Source organism: Panthera pardus, unplaced genomic scaffold (genome assembly GCF_024362965.1).
Source record: "Panthera pardus isolate Hobbes unplaced genomic scaffold, ASM2436296v1 HiC_scaffold_16, whole genome shotgun sequence".
Classification (NCBI taxonomy): domain Eukaryota; kingdom Metazoa; phylum Chordata; class Mammalia; order Carnivora; family Felidae; genus Panthera; species Panthera pardus.
This window is the reverse complement of record NW_026526721.1, coordinates 157,194,493-157,212,254: the sequence shown is the minus strand read 5'-3', so window position 1 is coordinate 157,212,254 and position 17,762 is coordinate 157,194,493. Positions and strand designations below refer to the sequence as shown.

Sequence of the window (17,762 nt, the reverse complement as noted above, 5' to 3'; positions counted from 1 at the left end):
TGAGTCTGGAAGTTTTCCTTCCCTTTCTATTTTTTGGAACAGCTTGAGAAGGATAGGTATTATCTCTGCTTTAAATGTCTGGTAGAATTCCCCTGGGATGCCATCTGGGTCCTGGACTCTTATTTGTTGGGAGATTTTTGATAACTGATTCAATTTTTTTGCTGGTTATGGGTCTGTTCAAGTTTTCTATTTCTTCCCGTTTGAGTTTTGGAAGTGTGTGGGTGTTTAGGAATTTGTCCATTTCTTCCAGGTTGTCCAATTTGTTGGCATATAATTTTTCATAGTATTCCCTGATAATTGTTTGTATCTCTGAGGGATTGGTTGTAATAATTCCACTTTCATTCATGAATTTTTCGTGTCATCCTTGCGCAGGGGCCATGCTAATCTTCTCTGTATCGTTCCAATTTTAGTATATGTGCTGCCGAAGCGAGCACTCATTCATGAATTTTTCTATTTGGGTCATCTCCCTTTTCTTTTTGAGAAGCATGGCTAGAGGTTTATCAGTTTTGTTTATTTTTTCAAAAAACCAACTCTTGGTTTCATTGGTCTGCTCTACTGTTTTTTTAGATTCTATATTGTTTATTTCTGCTCTGATCTTTATTATTTCTCTTCTTCTGCTGGGTTTAGGCTGCCTTTGCTGTTCTGCTTCTATTTCCTTTAGGTGTGCTGTTAGATTTTGTATTTGGGATTTTTCTTGTTTCTTGAGATAGGCCTGGATTGCAATGTATTTTCCTCTCAGGACTGCCTTCGCTGCATTTCCAAAGCGTCTGGATTATTGTATTTTCATTTTCATTTGTTTCCATATATTTTTAATTTCTTCTCTACTTGTCTGGTTGACCCATTCATTCTTTAGTAAGGTGTTCTTTAAGCTCCATGCTTTTGGAGGTTTTCTAGACTTTTTCCTGTGGTTGACTTCAAGCTTCATAGCACTCTGGTCTGAAAGTATGCAAGGTATGATCTCAACTCTTTTATATTTATGAAGGACTGTTTTGTGACCCAGTATGTGATCTATCTTGGAGAATGTTCCATGTGCATTCGAGAAGAAAGTATATTCTGTTGCTTTGGGATGCAGAGTTCTAAATATATCTGTCAAGTCCATCTGATCCAATGTATCATTCAGGGCCCTTGTTTCTTCATTGACCCTGTGTCTAGATGATCTATCCATTGTTGTAACTGGAGTATTAAAGTCCCCTGCAATTACCACATTCTTATCAATAAGGTTGCTTATGTTTGTGATTAATTGTTTCACATATTTGGGGGCTCCCATATTCAGCCCATAGACATTTATAATTGTTAGCTCTTCCTGATGGATAGACCCTGTAATTATTAAATAATTCCCTTCTTCATGTCTTGTCACAGCCTTTAATTTAAAGTCTAGTTTGTCTGACATAAGTATGGCTACTCCACCTTTCTTTTGACTTCCAGTAGCATGATAGATAGTTCTCCATCCCCTCACTTTCAATCTGAAGATGTCCTCAGGTCTAAAATGAGTCTCTGGTAGACAGCAAATAGATGGGTCTTGTTTTTTTGTGCATTCTGATACCCTATGTCATTTGGTTGGAGCATTTAGTCCATTTACATTCAGTGTTATTATTGAAAGATATGGGTTTAGAGTCATTGTGATGTCTGTAGGTTTCATGCTTGCAGTGATGTCTCTGGTACTTTGTCTCACAGGATCCCCCTTAGGATCTCTTGTAGGGCTGGTTTAGTGGTGGTGAATTCCTTCAGTTTTTGTTTGTTTGGGAAGACCTTTAGCTCTTCTTCTATTCTAAATGACAGACTTGCTGGATAAAGGATTCTTGGCTGCATATTTTTTTCTGTTCATCACATTGAAGATTTCCTGCCATTCCTTTCTGGCCTGCCAAGTTTCAGTAGACAGATCCGTCACAAGTCTTATAGGTCTCCCTTTATATGTTAGAGCGTGTTTATCCCTAGCTGCTTTCAGAATTCTCTCTATCCTTATATTTTGCCAGTTTCACTGATATGTCGCGCAGAAGATCGATTCAAGGTATGTCTGAAGGGAGTTCTCTGTGCTTCTTGGATTTCAATGCCTTTTTCCTTTCCCAGTTCAGAGACGTTCTCAGCTATGATTTCTTCAAGTACACCTTCAGCACCTTTCCCTCTCTCTTCCTCCTCTGGAATCCCAATTATGCGTACATTATTTCTTTTAATTATGTCACTTAGTTCTCTAAGCCTCCCCTCATGCTCCTGGATTTTTTTTATCTTTTTCTCAGCTTCTTCTTTTTCCATAATTTTATCTTCTTTTTCACCTATTCTCTCCTCTGCCTCTTCAATCTGAGCTGTGGTCGCCTCCATTTTATTTTGCACCTCATTTATAGCATTTTTTAGCTCCTCGTGACTGTTTCTTAGTCTCTTGATCTCTGTAGCAATAGATTCTCTACTGTCCTCTATACTTTTTTTCAAGCCCAGTGATTAATTTTATGACTATTACTCTAAATTCTTGTTCCACTATATTGCTTAAATAGTTTTTGATCAATTCGTTAGCTGTCGCTACTTCCTGGAGTTTCTTTTGAGGAGAGTTATTCCATTTCGTCATTTTGGGTATTCCCTGGGGTGGCTCCAAACTACAGGGCACTTCCCCTGTACGGTACTGTCCGGAGAAACTTGTGTTGGTGGGCGGGGCCACAGTGAGACCTGATGTCTGCCCCCAGCCTACCACTGGGGCCACAGGCAGACTGGTGTGTACCTTCTCTCTCCCAGGGGCAGGACTCACTGTGGAGTGGTGTGGCTCCTGTCTGGGCTGCTTGCACCCTGCCAGGCTTGTGGTGCTGCTTTGAAGGGATCTGGCCAAGGGCATATTAGCCGGTGGATCCGCAAGGTGCACAGGGGCGGGAGGGGTAGGCTCAGCTCGCTTTGCCTTCAGTGGTCTGCTTCAGGAGGGGCCCTGCGGCACTGGGAAGGAGGCAGACCCGTCGGAGGGATGGATCCACAGAAGCACAGTGTTGGGTGTTTGTGCTGTGCAAGCAAGTTCCATGACGGGAACTGGTTCCCTTTGGGATTTTGGCTGGGGGATGGGCGAGGGAGATAGCGCTTCCCAGCACCTTTGTTCCCCGCCAAGCTGAGCTCTGTCCTCTGGGGCTCAACAACTCTCCCTCCCGCTCTCCGAGCAGAGCTGTTGACTTATAACATTCCAGATGTTAAGTCCCACTGGCTGTCAGAGCACACTCTGTCCGGCCCCTCCACTTTTGCAAGCCAGACTCGGGGGCTCTGCATTGCCGGGCGGGCTGCTCCTCTGCTGCCCCGGCTCCCTCCCACCAGTCTGTGTAGCGCGCACCACCTCTCTGCCTTTCCTACCCTCTTCCGTGGGCCTCTCGTCTAAGCTTGGCTCCGGAGAGTCTGTTCTGCTAGTCTTCTGGTGGTTAGCGGGGTAAATTAGGCAGATGTGGATGGAATCTAAGTGATCAGCAGGACCCGGTGAGCCCAGCATCCTCCTATGCCGCCATCTTCCTGTCTTCCCTTAATGATTTTCAAACATGGAACAAAAAGTATGTTATACAGAGAATTTTTTGTTTGTGCAGAGAATTTATGTTGCATGCTTTAGAAGCATTTCCATAAAAAAATAAGGCAAAAAAAAAGTTTCTGTACCTAAAGTACTGGTTTTCAGTTGTACAGAAAAATTATATATTCAATGTCCAGTCTGTAATCACACGGCAAATTTACTACTGAGCAATGACTAATAAAGGACATTAATACTTAGAAATGGGACAACGGATTCCCCCAAAGAAAATAAAATGTTCCTAAATACAAATCTGAACATCACATCATGGTTTCTAGATTTAGGGAGAACTTAAAAAAAAAAGTGGGACTGTTACAGGTTAAAAGTTAGGTGCTTTCTGCCTGCTTTTTTGGTGAGTAGGCAATTTCCTTAAAAGGTGCACATGGCAGTAAAACGATTTCAAATCTAGGCCACCTAATAAGGTAGCCACCTAAAGCCACCTAAAGCCACCTTCCCCAAAGGCCTTAATGGTCTCACAGGTAGAATATTTTGTGGCAGGGAATGTAATAGACTCTGGGGTGTGTGTGTGTGTGTGTGTGTGTGTGTGTGTGTGTGTGTGTGTGTGTGAATGTGTGGCTCAGCCAGCCTTGCCGATTTCGAGTTAGTGGCTCCACGGACGGGCACCCTTAAGGTCCCCGAAAGTCTACGGAGTCTGAGTGGGCTCTCCTTGTCCTGTTGGGAGCATAAGGTCTAGGGCAGTATTGGATCCGATTCTGATAGCAAGTCACAAAGCTGAGTCCGCTCCAGCCAAACCTCACCTAAAGTTTCCCTCAGGAACATGACCAGAGGAGTATCTGATTAGTCCTCTCATCCGAGGAAATACTCTCCCTTTGTCTGCTTTTATGACACTGAACATGAGAAAGAAATTAATAATGGGATCAAAACAGAGTAAGCCTACGATTTTAGAGGTCATGCCCAAAAATTTTACAAAGGGATTTTTCAGGTGATTATGGGGTGAAAATGACACCTGGGAAGTTAAGGACCTTTTGGGAACTAGAATGACCTATATTCAATGTAGGATGGCCCCCAGAAGGGACATTAAATGCTCAAACAGTGCAGTGGGTTTGGCTAATAGTCACTGGGAACCCAGGCCACCCTGATCAATTTCCATACATCGACTCCTGGCTTGAAATTGCCCGAAACCCCCTACCTTGGGTGCAATTCATCCTTAGCAAGCAGAGCCAGGCAATGTTTTAGCCATTTTATCTGGACGCTCACCCAGGGAACCAAAGAAGCAACCCACTGCTCCTCTAATATTTAAAGGAGACGTGGAGAAAGATCTTGTCTTTCCACCTCCTTATGACTCGTCAAACTCCCTCCCCGATGCCCCTGAACTTTAAACCCCTCCCCCGTCTGTCTGTCTGTCCCATCTGCTGCTGTTGCCGCCGCCATTGTCACCACAGCCCATCTCCCTGCCCCTCTCAGACCTGGAGAACCTTCCCCCACAAAGGCCAGCAGCCAGACTGCACGCCAGACCCAGACCTAACGCTCTCCAAATGCCTGTAAGGGATATGAGAGAGCCTGAAAGACAGAATGAGGAGGGAAAAGCCCAGCCCAGCCATTCCATGATGTATTACCAACCTTTCTCTATAACTGACCTCCTCATTTGGAAACACAACACTCCATTATACTCTGAAAAGCCACAAGCAATGGTCGACTTGATGGAGTCCCTCTTCCAGACCCACCGACCGAGTTGGGAAGACTGTCAACAGTTACTCCGTACTCTGTTTAATACAGAAGAAAAAAGAAGAATGAGAGAAACATGACAGTACCTAGAAGATCACACACCTCTGGGGATCAATGACCCTGCTGTCTGGGCTCAAGCTGCCATGCCTGAAGAATGCCCAACATGGGATTTCACCACAGAAGGACAAGCCCATATCCCACGATACCAGGAAGCCCTCCTTTGGGGAATTTGAGCTGGAGCCAAAAGGCCTATGAACATGACTAAAGTATCATCAGTCACGCAGCACCCTGGGGAGTCTCCCAGAGACTACTATGAAAGATTATGTGAAGCATACCATGTATACACCCTGTTTGACCCCGAGGCACCAGAAAGTCAACAAATGGTAAATACCTCTTTTGTGGCACAGACTGCCCAAGATATCAGAAGAAAACTCCAGAAGTTGGAGGGCTTTGCCGGAATGAATATCACTCAGCTGATAGAGGTCGCGAGTAAAGTTTTCATGAACAGAGAAGTCGCAGCTGAGAGAGAGAAGCGGAGAGAAGACTAAAAAAGAAAGCCACCCTTCTCGCAGCAGCACTAAAAGAAATGGACACTGCAAAGACAGGAAGACCCCAACCACCAAAAGGCGGGAAGCCCAGAGCACCCTCAGCAAAAGACCAATGTGCATACTGCAAAGAGAAGGGACACCAGAAGAACAAATGTCCGAATCGGAAGGGGCTCTCAAAACCCAGCCGATATCGGGAGGAACTCAAGGCGAGAACCTCACTGGTCTGGCCAGGGTAGAATCAGACTGAGGGGGACTGGGCTCTTTCTCTTGGCCCCCATGAGCCCACGGTCGGAATGAAGGTAGGAGGCCAAACAGTAACTTTCATGGTTGACACTGGGGCTGAATACTCCGTTGTTAATTCCCTGGTGGCGCCCTTAAGCCAAAAGACGGCAACCATACTTGGGGCTACTGGGACACGGGTGATGCAACAGCCCTTCTGTCAAGTTCGACAATGTGAACCTGGGGGTCACAAGGTGCGGCATGAGTTCCTCTACTTACCTGACTGCCCGATTCCTCTCCTGGGCCGAGATATGCTCTCCAAACTTGGGGCCCAGATAACTTTTGAACCCAATGGACACACTAGCCTCCAATTAAACCCAAGCAGGAAGAAACCCTGGTCTTGGCGATTACCCTGCCAAGGGAAGAAGAATGGAGACTATTCTGTGCACAGGCCCTACCCTGTAGCCCCTCAGAATTCAGGCTTACATTCCCCTCTGTATGGGCTAAAGATAACCCACCTGGACTAGCTTGCAGTCGGGGCCCCACCGTTGTTGACCTGATCCCTGGAGCCCAACCTCAGAGACAAAGGCAGTACTCTCTTCCACTCGAGGCTAGAATGGGTACACAAGAGCACCTGACCAAGCTCAGAGAAGCAGGTATTCGAATTGAGTGCCAATCGGCTTGGAATATCCCACTCTTGCTAGTCAAGAAGCCAGGAGGAGGATACTGACCAGTACAGGATTTGAGGTCCATTAACAAAGTGACTGTTTCCTTACACCCAGTGGTTCCGAACCCATATACTCTCCCCAGACTCATTCTGGGGTCAGCCAAATGGTTTACATGCCTCGACCTAAAGGATGCTTTCTTCTGCCTCCACCTGGCTCCTCAAAGTCAACCATTGTTTGCCGTTGAATGGACTGAGCCCGTTACAGGGTGCCAGATGCAGCTGACCTGGACACGACTTCCCCAAGGTTTCAAGAACTCACCTACTCTTTTTGGGGAAGAACTAGCTGCAGACCTTGCAGACTTTCTGAGGGAAACCACAGGGTGTGTCCTCCTCCAATACATAGGTGACCTCCTCCTTGCCAGCGACACCCAAGAAGACTGTATGAAAGGTACCAAGGCCCTCCTGCAGTTCCTGTCCTACTCGGGGTACCAGGCCTCTTGGGAAAAAGGCACAGGTTTGTCAGCAGCAGGTCTGATACTTAGGCTTCCTCCTCACAAAAGGAAAAAGAGAACTAGGACCGGGAAGGAAGAAAGTTATCACCACACTGCCACAGCCCCAGACAAAACGAGGTTTGCATGAATTTTTAGGGGCCACAGGGTTCTGTCGCATTTGGATTCCTGGATTCTCAGCCATAGTGAGGCCCCTCTATGACCTGATGGGAGGGCCAGACTGGGGGCCCCTCGCATGGACTGAGAAGGCAAGGGCTGCTTTCACAGAAATAAAGCGGCTCTGGGACGAGCCCCAGCCCTGGGTTTGCCTGACATAGAAAGACCCGTTAACCTCTTCGTACATGAAAAGGACAAATAGCCCTTGGAGTGCTTACTCAGAGTATGGGGCCTTGGCAATGGCCAGTGGCCTACCTGTCAAAAAAACTTGATCCTGTGGCTGCAGGATGGCCACCGTGCCTCAGAGTGCTGGCAGCCACAGTCCTGCTCATCAAGGATGCAGACAAAGTCACGCTGGGACAAACGCTTAATGTTAAGGTCCCACACGCGGTCATGTCCCTCATGAGCACCCAAGGATATCGTCTCCTCTCCAATTCTCGGCTGACACAATACCAAGGCCTTCTCTACAAAAACCCAAGGGTCGCTCTTGAAGCAGTAAAAACACTAAACCTGGCCACCTTCCTTCCCATGGGGGAGGGAGAACCCGACCAAGACTGTTCCGAAGTAGTGAATGAAGTCTACGCCAACTGCCCGGACCTCCAAGACCAGGTTATATAATAAGCCCGGAGATCACCCTGTTCAGCGATGGGAGCAGCTATTTACAAGAGGGCAGCCGAAGAGCAGGATACGTAGTAACCACAACCACCGAAGTTCTGGAAGCCAAGGCCTTGCCGGAAGGATGGTCGGCACAATGGGCTGAACTGTACGCCTTAACCCGAGCCCTCATCCTTAGCAAAGGTAAATGAGTTAACATCTAAACTGATTCCCAGTATACCTTTGCTACTGTGCATGTACACAGGGCCATCTATAAAGAAAGAGGTCTCCTTACTGCTGCAGGGAAAACTATCAAAAACAAGGAAGAAATACTAAAGCTTCTTGAGACCGTATGGCTACCAGACAAGGTAGCTATCTTACACTGTAAGGGACATCAGAAAGGAGATGACCCTATAACTCAAGGAAATCGCCTGGCCGACAAAACAGCTGGAGCGGCTGCCTGTGGTGACCCAGGACAAGCTCCTATCTACACTATGACTCTTGCGCCCCACAGGGAAGCCTCCCTGCCCCTGTACACAAACAATGAAAGAAGTTGGGCCTCGACAGAAGGGGGCACACTAAGTGAAGAGGGTTGGTGGGTCATGCCAAATGGACACATCTTTGTCCTGTCATCTATGGGAAAATACCTAGTGAAGGAATATCACCAACTGATGCACTTAGGGAAAACTGCACTGGAGGCCCTCCTCAAAAAGAACTACTGTATCAGCCAGGTGCCGGCATTATGCCGAGCTGTCAGTGAACAATGTGTAACATGTACCAAAACCATGCTTGGTCTGCCCCATGGCCCCCGCCTGGCACGCAAATGATGGGAGCCGCCCCTTTTGAAGACTTAGAGGTGGACTTTACTGACATACAACCAAATAAAGGATTCAGGTACCTTCTTGTAATCATCTGCACATATTTGGGATGGGTCGAAGCATTCCCGACCAGAACGGAACGAAGTCGCAAGGTGGCCAAAGCTCTTCTATGGGAGATTGCACCTCGGTTTGATCTACCCTTAACCATACACAGTGATAATTGACCTGCATTTGTGGCAGACATTATACAAACCCTGACAAAGTCCCTCAACAGTACCTGGAAACTGCACACTGCTTACCGACCCCAGAGCTCAGGGAAAAGTAGAGCAGATAAATCGCACCCTCAAGGAAACCCTGGCTAAGTTCCACCAAGAGACTAATCTCCCATGGCCAGATTTACTAGCGCTGGCCCTCCTGCGTGCCCGATGCACACCTCGGGCACTAGGATTCTCCCCTTTCGAGTTATTACGTGGGCGACCCCCTCACATGTTTAGGAAAACTCCCAGGAGACCTACACCAGATTGGAGACAAGGGAATAAGAGAACAGCTCCAGACCTTGGGGGCAGTCCTAAACAAGTTACAGAGATATACCATAGAGAGGGCCTCAATTTCCTTAGGGACCCCCATTCACCCCTTTCAGCCAGGAGACTCTGTGTGGGTCAAAGATTGGAAGAGGGAACCTCTTAAACCACAGTGGACTGGGTCTCATACTGTTATTCTAACAACTCCTGCAGCCCTTCAAGTTTCAGGTGTCACCCCATGGGTCCATCACTCCAGAGTTAAGGCCAACTCAGAAGAACCCACAACCTGGCGAAGTGATCCAGATCCAGTCAACCCACTTAAACTGACCCTCAAAAGGGAAACTGCCCCTGAGACCTCCAGCCCTGCTCCAGCCACACCCCAGAAGCTGGCTGGCCTGCGCACGGCAGAAGCTTGAAGAATCAACGCACGAACCTAGCCCAGGGGTCTGGATGCAACTCTGCCAGCCCTTGCCCCTTATTGGTGTCATAGCCCTGATCTTACTTCTTACTGTTGGGCTGATAGAGACTGTACCAACAAGCTGGACACGGGACAAAAGATGCATGCTGGGTCTCACATACCTCCTCTGGATGGGAGGGCCATTAGGTATTGCCTGTATATTATGATAGCCTCTCTCACCCTCACAACTGCTGCTTACCCACTTTGCCTCTAGGATTGTTATATGACAATAAGGGGGTCAAGGGCATTCAGTGCCTTCATCTGCCTCCACAAGATTGCTACAAGGGAAAAACACCCACTCTCTGTCAGTCACCCAGTGCCCCAAGGACTAAGTATTGGACTGTAGAGATAACCCAAAATGTCAGGAACCCATGTCACAACAAGGGCCTCCAGAGAGGGAAGCGAGCTTGCTACACTTACTTTCCTCAATAGGGGAATCTCGGATGGGGGAGGGGTGCAAGACAGGACCCATCAAGAGGTTATAAAGGATACCCAGGATAGGGTAATACAAGCCATAACGGCGACCACTCCCCCGGCAGCCTACCAAGGTGCGAACCTTTCAGCCCTCAATCAGACGCTTACCATTTCCCTACTCCAGCGTCGGGCCAACACTACTCTACAAGTCCTCCATAAAATAGATAATCACCCCCAAACCTGCTGGATGTGCTTGCCCCTCAGCTGTAAGGCTTACTTAGCCACTCCTATCCCTTTGACCTGGGAAGCTCCTGAAAATCTCAAAACCAACACCTCTGTCTTAATTGGACCCCTGGTCACTGGGGTCCGTCTCACAAATGCCAACAATCTAATCTGTACAGTCCCTGAAGGTATGAACAGTACCTCCCTATGCGGAAGAAATATAACCTTAGAGAGGAATGCAACCCTGTGTTCAACCCCTGGGGTGTTCTATCTGTGTTCTAGTTCGGCCTACCGATGCTTAGAGGCCAAGTGGACTCAGATATGTTATTCCGTCTTCCTAACCCCAGAGATATCCATGTACACGGAAGATCAGCTCCTAACAGCCTTTAGCCCCAAGTCCCAGGCCAAACTGCAGTCTTGCTACCTGTTCTGATAGGAGCAGGAACTGCGACAGGAATAGGAACCAGAATAGGGGGCATAGGTTTATCTGTAGGACTCTACCATAGACCATCTCAAGAGCTAAATGAAGACGTGGAACAAACAGGTGGCAGATTCTCTGGTAACTTTACAAAGCCAAATAAACTCTCTGGCAGCAGTGACCCTCCAAAACAGGCAAGCCCTCAACCTCCTCGCTTCAGAAAAAGGAGGGACTTGCATCTTTCTGAGGGAGGAATGTTGCTATTTCATAAACCAGTCAGGAATAGTTATAATTAAGGTTAAGGAACTCAAGGAAAGAATTTAACGTAGACAACAGGAAAAAATCAATGGAAAGGATGGGATCTCAGGGATTGGGCATCCTGGCTTCCTGCCCTGGCGGGGGCCCTCCTCTCCATAACTTGTATCCATTGGCCCCTGTATACTGAATGCCATGGTTATATTGAAAACGCTGTTTGCTTGCCAAACTACTGCACACGTATCTTAGCCTTCCGAGAGTACCAACCTGTAAAACCGAAAGGTGATGCCTACTAAACATTTTTTTTTAAAAGGCATCAAACGGGGGAATGTTGGAGAAGTGAATAAAGTATGCCAAAGATGGCAGACAGGGCTAAAACAGATTCTGGTCTCTAGCTTATAGACACCTCCTCCGGGTTCTTCCTTTGTGTGCTGCGCGCACAAAACCCCCACAGATATGGAAGCGGACAAGTACAAATTAGCCTCCCCACTTGCGTTCGGCACTCAGGTCTTTGAAGAAACGGTCTCCTCTGAGCCTGCCGGTGTTACATAAATCTCTGATCCACCAAGATCGCCGAGTGCCGCTTGGTTTTTCTGCCAGCGTTCCTGCCTGGTTCCGTAACACAAGAACTGTCTGTTCGGCTACAAAAAAATTTCTTTAATGTGAACTAGCTTATGTGCAATTGGTGAATAAGGGAAATATGTTACACCTTGTGAAGTTTTTTCCCAGCATGTAAGTGGTTTAGAGCAATCAGAGGTGGTCTTTCTACAATTACAGTGGCTTCAGCTGTATGTAAAGACCTTACAAAACCTGAAAATCCCCCAGGACTTCCTTCCTTTGATTTAAGCTTATGTTTAGTGGCTTCAAGCATCCCTGCGTTTTTCACTACATCAAGCAATCTGGAAAGCTGCTCGTGCAGATGAAAAAGGTGGAGACTTCCACACGTCTCATTTTGAGTGGTATATATTTTTTCTTCATAACACCTGTTATTTTAATGTATTATCCTACAGAATGTCAGGATTTCCAGGAATGTGTACATATCCTTACAGCAGAAACACCTGTATAATAGGCACTGTCACCCCAAACTGCCCTTTAATTTAAAATTTAAAAATTTTCATTAACTGAGAGAATACTTTAAGCTAACACTGTCTGCTAGACAGGAGTGGTTTAGTCAGAAACTTTACTGTAGAAATGTTAATTCCGTAAGTATTTTATTAAATTTTGTCTTTATCAAAAGGATTACATTTCCTTTTTTTTTTTTTTTAATTTTTAATGTTTATTTTTGAGAGAGAGAGAGAGAGAGAGAGAGAGAGAGAGAGAGAGGGGAGGGGTACAGAGAGAGGGAGACACAGAATCTGAAGCAGGCTCTAGGCTCCGAGATGTCAGCACAGGGCCTGACGCGGGGCTTCAACCCATCAGCTATGAGATCATGACCGAGCTGAAGTCAGACACTTAACCGACTGAGCCACCCAGGTGCCCCAAAAGAATTACATTTCTAGTGCTAGCAATAAAGACTAACAAATTGAATACAAATGAAACAATAAATACAAGTATCATCATTGGTCCTTTATCTGGTGCTCCCTAAAGCTATCTTCACTGTGTATTTAAGAAAAAATGTTGACAGACACATATAAAATGCTGGAAATATTCATTACAGACTGTTTCTAAAAGGTGAAATGTAATCTAGAATATTACAATTATTTTTTAGTTCTCTGGATATGGAATCCCACATCAAACTTTTGTACATGTTTTAATGAGTGTGTTATGTATAAAAGTAGGGGCTACTTGTGTTAGGATTTTGTGAATCTTAAATAAAATACATAAAGGATTAGCAACATCTGACAAATAGGAAATTTATATGACATCTATTATTATTAGATAATTTGGGGCTCATAAAATTCTGCAGAATTCCTTTTTCCCCTCCTAAGGGCTTGCATATAGATAGAACATGTAGTTAAATACAACATTTTATCCAAAAACAAATTTTGTGATTGGAGAATAAGGATAAGGATATGTGAAAGTCTTAAAAAATACAATGCAAGGCTAGACACAAGTCAAAAATCACAAATGAATGATTTAAGTTTACAAACTATAGGGAAAAAATTGAATCTATCAGAACAAATAAATACGGCTATTTTTGTTATTCAAAGACAAATAAAGTTAGCATTTGCTAAGTAATAAAAAAACAAGTTTTCACAGGAGTATTTCTCTTAAAAAAAAGAGAGAGAACTTAAGTGTGTATAATAAAATTATATTGTGCTGTGGGAACTGCCTTTTTAATGAATAAAGTGGTTTTCTCAACTGGGAGATGGACGGACTTCTTTTCCTTTGGCCAAAAATCTTCCCCTGCCCCCATCAATGGTGGCCAACTCATATTTCTATAGGAAAATGCCTATATACATAAAATGTCCACTTAATTCCGATATACCCTCAACCTAATTATTACCCTAAAATGATTGTTTCCTATTTAAATCATTGGAAAAAATTAAAAATATGTGTTCTGGTTCTGTTGAACCAGACAGGACAGGAAATGCGTGGTTTCCCCTGGAAGTCCTAGGAGTGTTTTTAAGTGTTTCCATAAGCTCTCCTTGAAGAGTAGGCTGACAATTTGATCATGATGGGTGGGATCAGAAGTCAGCTCTGGAAGGGCAGGGATTAGAGAAGAGAAGAAAGGGGCGCCTGGGTGGCTCAGTCGGTTGAGCGGCCGACTTCGGCTCAGGTCATGATGTCGCAGTCCGTGAGTTCGAGCCCCGCGTCGGGCTCTGGGCTGATGGCTCGGAGCCTGGAGCCTGCTTCTGATTCTGTGTCTCCCTCTCTCTCTGACCCTCCCCCGTTCATGCTCTGTCTCTCTCTGTCTCAAAAATAAATAAACGTTAAAAAAAAAATTAAGAGAAGAAAAAGAAACTGCAAACAACCTTTAGGGCAGTGGTTCTCAAAGCTGGAAGAACATCTTTGGGAATTTGTTATAAATGCAAATTATCAGGCCCCACCCTAGACCTGCAGAATCAAAAACTGGGCGGGGCCCAGAAGTCTGTTTTAACATGCTTTTAGGATTCTGATGTTTAGGGAACCCTGATGTCATCATTTAATAGGACCCAGGTGTCTGTCCAGAAACTTTTAAGCTTTAATTCATTGAAAAAACTTCTTTAACACAACCTTAGGGAAAGATCTCTAGATAGCTGTAGCGGAAAAGTCAAATAACTTTAAGTTTTGTTTTAGCTAGTTGTTTTCTGTATGATTTACCCACTTCTTAAGAAGGAAAAAAAAAAACCAGTTCTAACTGGAAATGATGAGAGAGCATAAGGCAGGCTGAGGGCAAAGTGTAAGTGAGCATTACCACGCCCCACCCCCAGGTGGGATATGTGTGGCATTTCTCAGGCACTCCTGGCTGCCCAAGGACAGAAAACAAATGGTTAAATGATAGAGACTGCATTCATACAGGACGTGGGTCTCCCTCACTTAACAAATCTTAGTAAATTACCAGAAAAGGCAATCTTATCAATAGCCTAATCTCCAGAAACCTACAGACTGTTTCCTGGAGCCCCAACATCACCTTCCCTCCATAGTGATGGGGGGGAACAGAGGCAAGAAGGAAATGGCAGAAAAAACTGAATTTCCTTATAACCTGCAGCCCACTTGACAAATATTTGAGGCTGGCAGAGTAAAACTTTTCTCCAGGAACTCCCCAGGGTCTTAATGTTAATGCTTTGCTAGAGGGAAAAACAACCTTGGCTGGACAAGACCTACGTCTCCAGGATCCTGTGAGTCTTTAGCATATGAAAGTCTCCTTGGAAACTTGCCTCAGGACTTTACCCTCCCCAAGCCCGTAGTGTATAACCAGTCATTCTTCACCACCCCAACGCAGCTCGTTTTGCCCTGGGGTCCTGTCCCCGTGCTTTAATAAAATCACTTTTGCACCAAAGATGTCTTCAAGAATTCTTTCTTGTCCATCGGCTCTGCACCCCCACGAACCCCACCATCATCCTAAAACCTCATCAGAAACAAGGTTAAAACCCAGCCGGTTGGCAGGCATGGCTGCTTGTCTTTTCACGTGGCACAGATCTTAGATCAGTTCTCATCTCTGCAAGACCAAGAACCCAATTACACCACTTTAGTCAGAGATAAACAGGCCTAGGGAAAACAAAATCATAGGGGGCCTGATTTGATAACTGCAATGTCAACTTTTTAATTTACTATGAGAAATGTGATTGCTAACGACAAGAAGATTTAGATCTGTGGTTCTTAGGCCTTAGTTACCCAGAAAGTCAAATGATTTTTAGCAGATTGAAAATCTGCTTCAGAGTGGAGTTGGGTGCACTCATTTGCTAGTGATAAATAGTCTGAAAGCCTGGGACACCCAGGTCAACCGCAGGGTTTTGTCTCCAGATAAATTCTTCCGTTGCCTACTATTCTTCCATTTGGAAAAGGCCTCAGGCATGCTACAAAATAACTAATTTTTCAGACTTCAGAGGCACTCTGGGTCCCTAATTCACCTAATTCCTCAACAGGCATTTACCATGTTCTTATGTGCCAGACTCTATGCAAAGTACTGGGAATAAAAAAAACAAAACAAAAAACACATTAAGACAATCCACTTGTCCAAAATTTTAGCGTAGGAAAGAGGGAGAGAGTGGAAAAATAGACAAAGATAATTATAAAACAATATAGAAAATGAAATAATACAGCCGCGCACAGAGCATTATGGGACACTCTCTGGTACAATAGGTAGAATGGGAGAGGGGAGTTGGACGGTCTTTTCCAAGGAGATGGTGAACTCTGGACGGAGGTGGAAGATGAGGAAGGTCACAATTTATTTACAGTCCATCGAAAATGGCCTCTGTCATCCGTTTAATAGTGATGTTAGCTTTTATTTCGTAAAATGCAAACTTCTCTGACCTTAACCTAAACTCTGTGCGAACCGAGGCATTAAACCTATGCAGTTTCAGGTCAAATGTGGTAGGAAGAGATCATCGAAATTGGTGGAAAAGCCACATTATGGGTTGTTAAAAAAAAAAAACAAAACAAAAAAACAACTATTCTGCTTACCTCTGATACAGAAACAGTAACAATGTTTGTTAAATAAAGGCCCTAAGATTGATTTTTGGCCATTTGGCATAATTTTTATTTGAAAGTAACTTATTTTAACAAAGTTTAATATCCCCAGGCTTCTCTCATTTAAACTGTGACTTATCTTACTATTTTGCAAGGGTTTAAAAGCAATTTGCTCTGTCAAGGAGGAATAAAAGCAATTTTTCATTGCTTTTCAGTTGACTACTCAGGAAAGCGAAAAAGGTAAAGGAAAAGCAAAAGCAGCAAGTCCCATTAAATAAATTAATAAATTACAGCAAGAGCAAAGCAGGTAGACTCTTTAGTTTCCAAGTCTCTGGCTATGAGGTTTGAATCACGACAGTTTCCTATAAGGTAAAGGGCTTCGGGGATATACTGCCGGAAGCAAACCTAAACCTTCTTTGGCTTCTCATTTCAAAACAAGTTAAGACAGGTGCGGTGCAGGTACCCCCGGCCCTGGCAACGCCTCAGTTCAAAAGTTAGCGCGTCGACCTAAGGTGACTGTGCACGCTGCCCGCCCAGACGCCCGTTCTGAGCGCGCCCGTTCAGGGCCGAGCGGCCCGAAGGTACCACTTGGCGCACCTCCCCTCCTGCTCCTTACAGGTCGGCCCAGCGCCCAGCGCCAACGACTCCTCAGACCTGCTCCACCTACCGCCCGGTACCAGGGCGAAGGGCGGTCCCTCCCGCAGGGCGGCGCGGGGGCGGGGGGCGCATGCGCAGCGGAGGGCCGGCCCTGGCAACGGGAGCGCGCCGCGGGGCCCGGCGCTCCCACCTCCACTCGCCCCACTGGGGGAGAGGCTGACAAATTCCTACCAGCGGTGCTCGCCAAGCCCCCGTCCCTGAACTCGCAGCCGGGCGCGCACCCCTGCGCGCGTCGCTCCGGCGCCAGCCGCGACGGGTCGCTCGAGGCGAGTCCGGCGTCTGGCCGGCGCCGAGCTCGCGCTCCCATTGGCCGACGCGTGCCCGGCCTTCCTTCCCTGAGCGCCTGCGCGCAGCCGGACGCAGGGGCAACCCCGAGCGGTCCCCAGCCCCGCGCTGGTAGCACTGCCCAGGTCACCGGCCTGGGGCCCCCGGACCTCTTGAGACCCTTGCCCCTCCGCCTTCTTACCGCCCGGCCGGGACGGAGCTCCGCCCTCCCCGGAAAGCACTGGGAGACGCGAATGAGCACTCCAAGACCTGATGGACTAGGCCGGAGGGAGTCAGAAAATGACTGGGTGGCAGGTGACGGGGCCTGACCGGAGCAGGGCAGGCTGCACGGGGAGCGGAGGGCGACCGAGCACGCGCTGGAACCCGGAGCGGGGACTGGCGGGGGGGGGGGGGCGCGCATGCGCCGGGCCGCCCTCCGCCCTCCCGCCCCGCGTCCCCCACCGGGGCGGCCTGGGAGCGTGGGGGGCGGGGGGAGGCTGGCCCTGTGAAACGCGCTCGGCGCTTTCGGAGCTGATGCCTTAGGTCGGCTCTCAGTGGGGAGTACCAGGTTTTAAAGGTATTAACGTGTGCCCTTTGGCATTCCATATAGAAACATAGCTAATTTTTAAACATTTCTTTTCTCCAGCTTGCATTTTCTGACTTTGGTCCCTTCGATATCTGACCTGTTTCAAACTTGAAGCGCCCCCTTGCCCTCCCGTCACCGCCGCCTCTTTAAACTATTCATCTAGGGTTTTAGCTTTATTTTGCTCTTTTGGCTTCGATTATTC

The 17,762-nt window shown here is 46.6% G+C and overlaps 1 protein-coding gene and 1 non-coding gene across 7 annotated transcripts in view; both read right to left on the bottom strand.

The window, feature by feature from the left end:
* The window catches only part of TCAIM (T cell activation inhibitor, mitochondrial), a 98,243-nt gene extending 80,774 nt beyond the window's left edge, over positions 1-17,469 (bottom strand). The window contains exons 1-2 of one of the 6 annotated variants that reach the window (XM_019418531.2): positions 17,177-17,464; positions 5,116-5,241 (exon numbers count right to left, since the gene is read on the bottom strand). The gene's annotated coding sequence lies outside the window, so the exon portion shown is untranslated. Of the gene's footprint in view, positions 1-5,115; positions 5,242-16,458; positions 16,719-16,881; positions 17,010-17,176 lie in introns of those variants that run through there. The other 5 variants (XM_019418529.2, XM_053904140.1, XM_019418527.2 and 2 more) reach the window with 5 other exon arrangements.
* Positions 327-434, bottom strand: LOC128777431 (U6 spliceosomal RNA). Its single transcript, XR_008422691.1, has one exon. It is a non-coding gene; the product is annotated as a U6 spliceosomal RNA (small nuclear RNA).
* Positions 17,470-17,762: the final 293 nt, after the last annotated feature.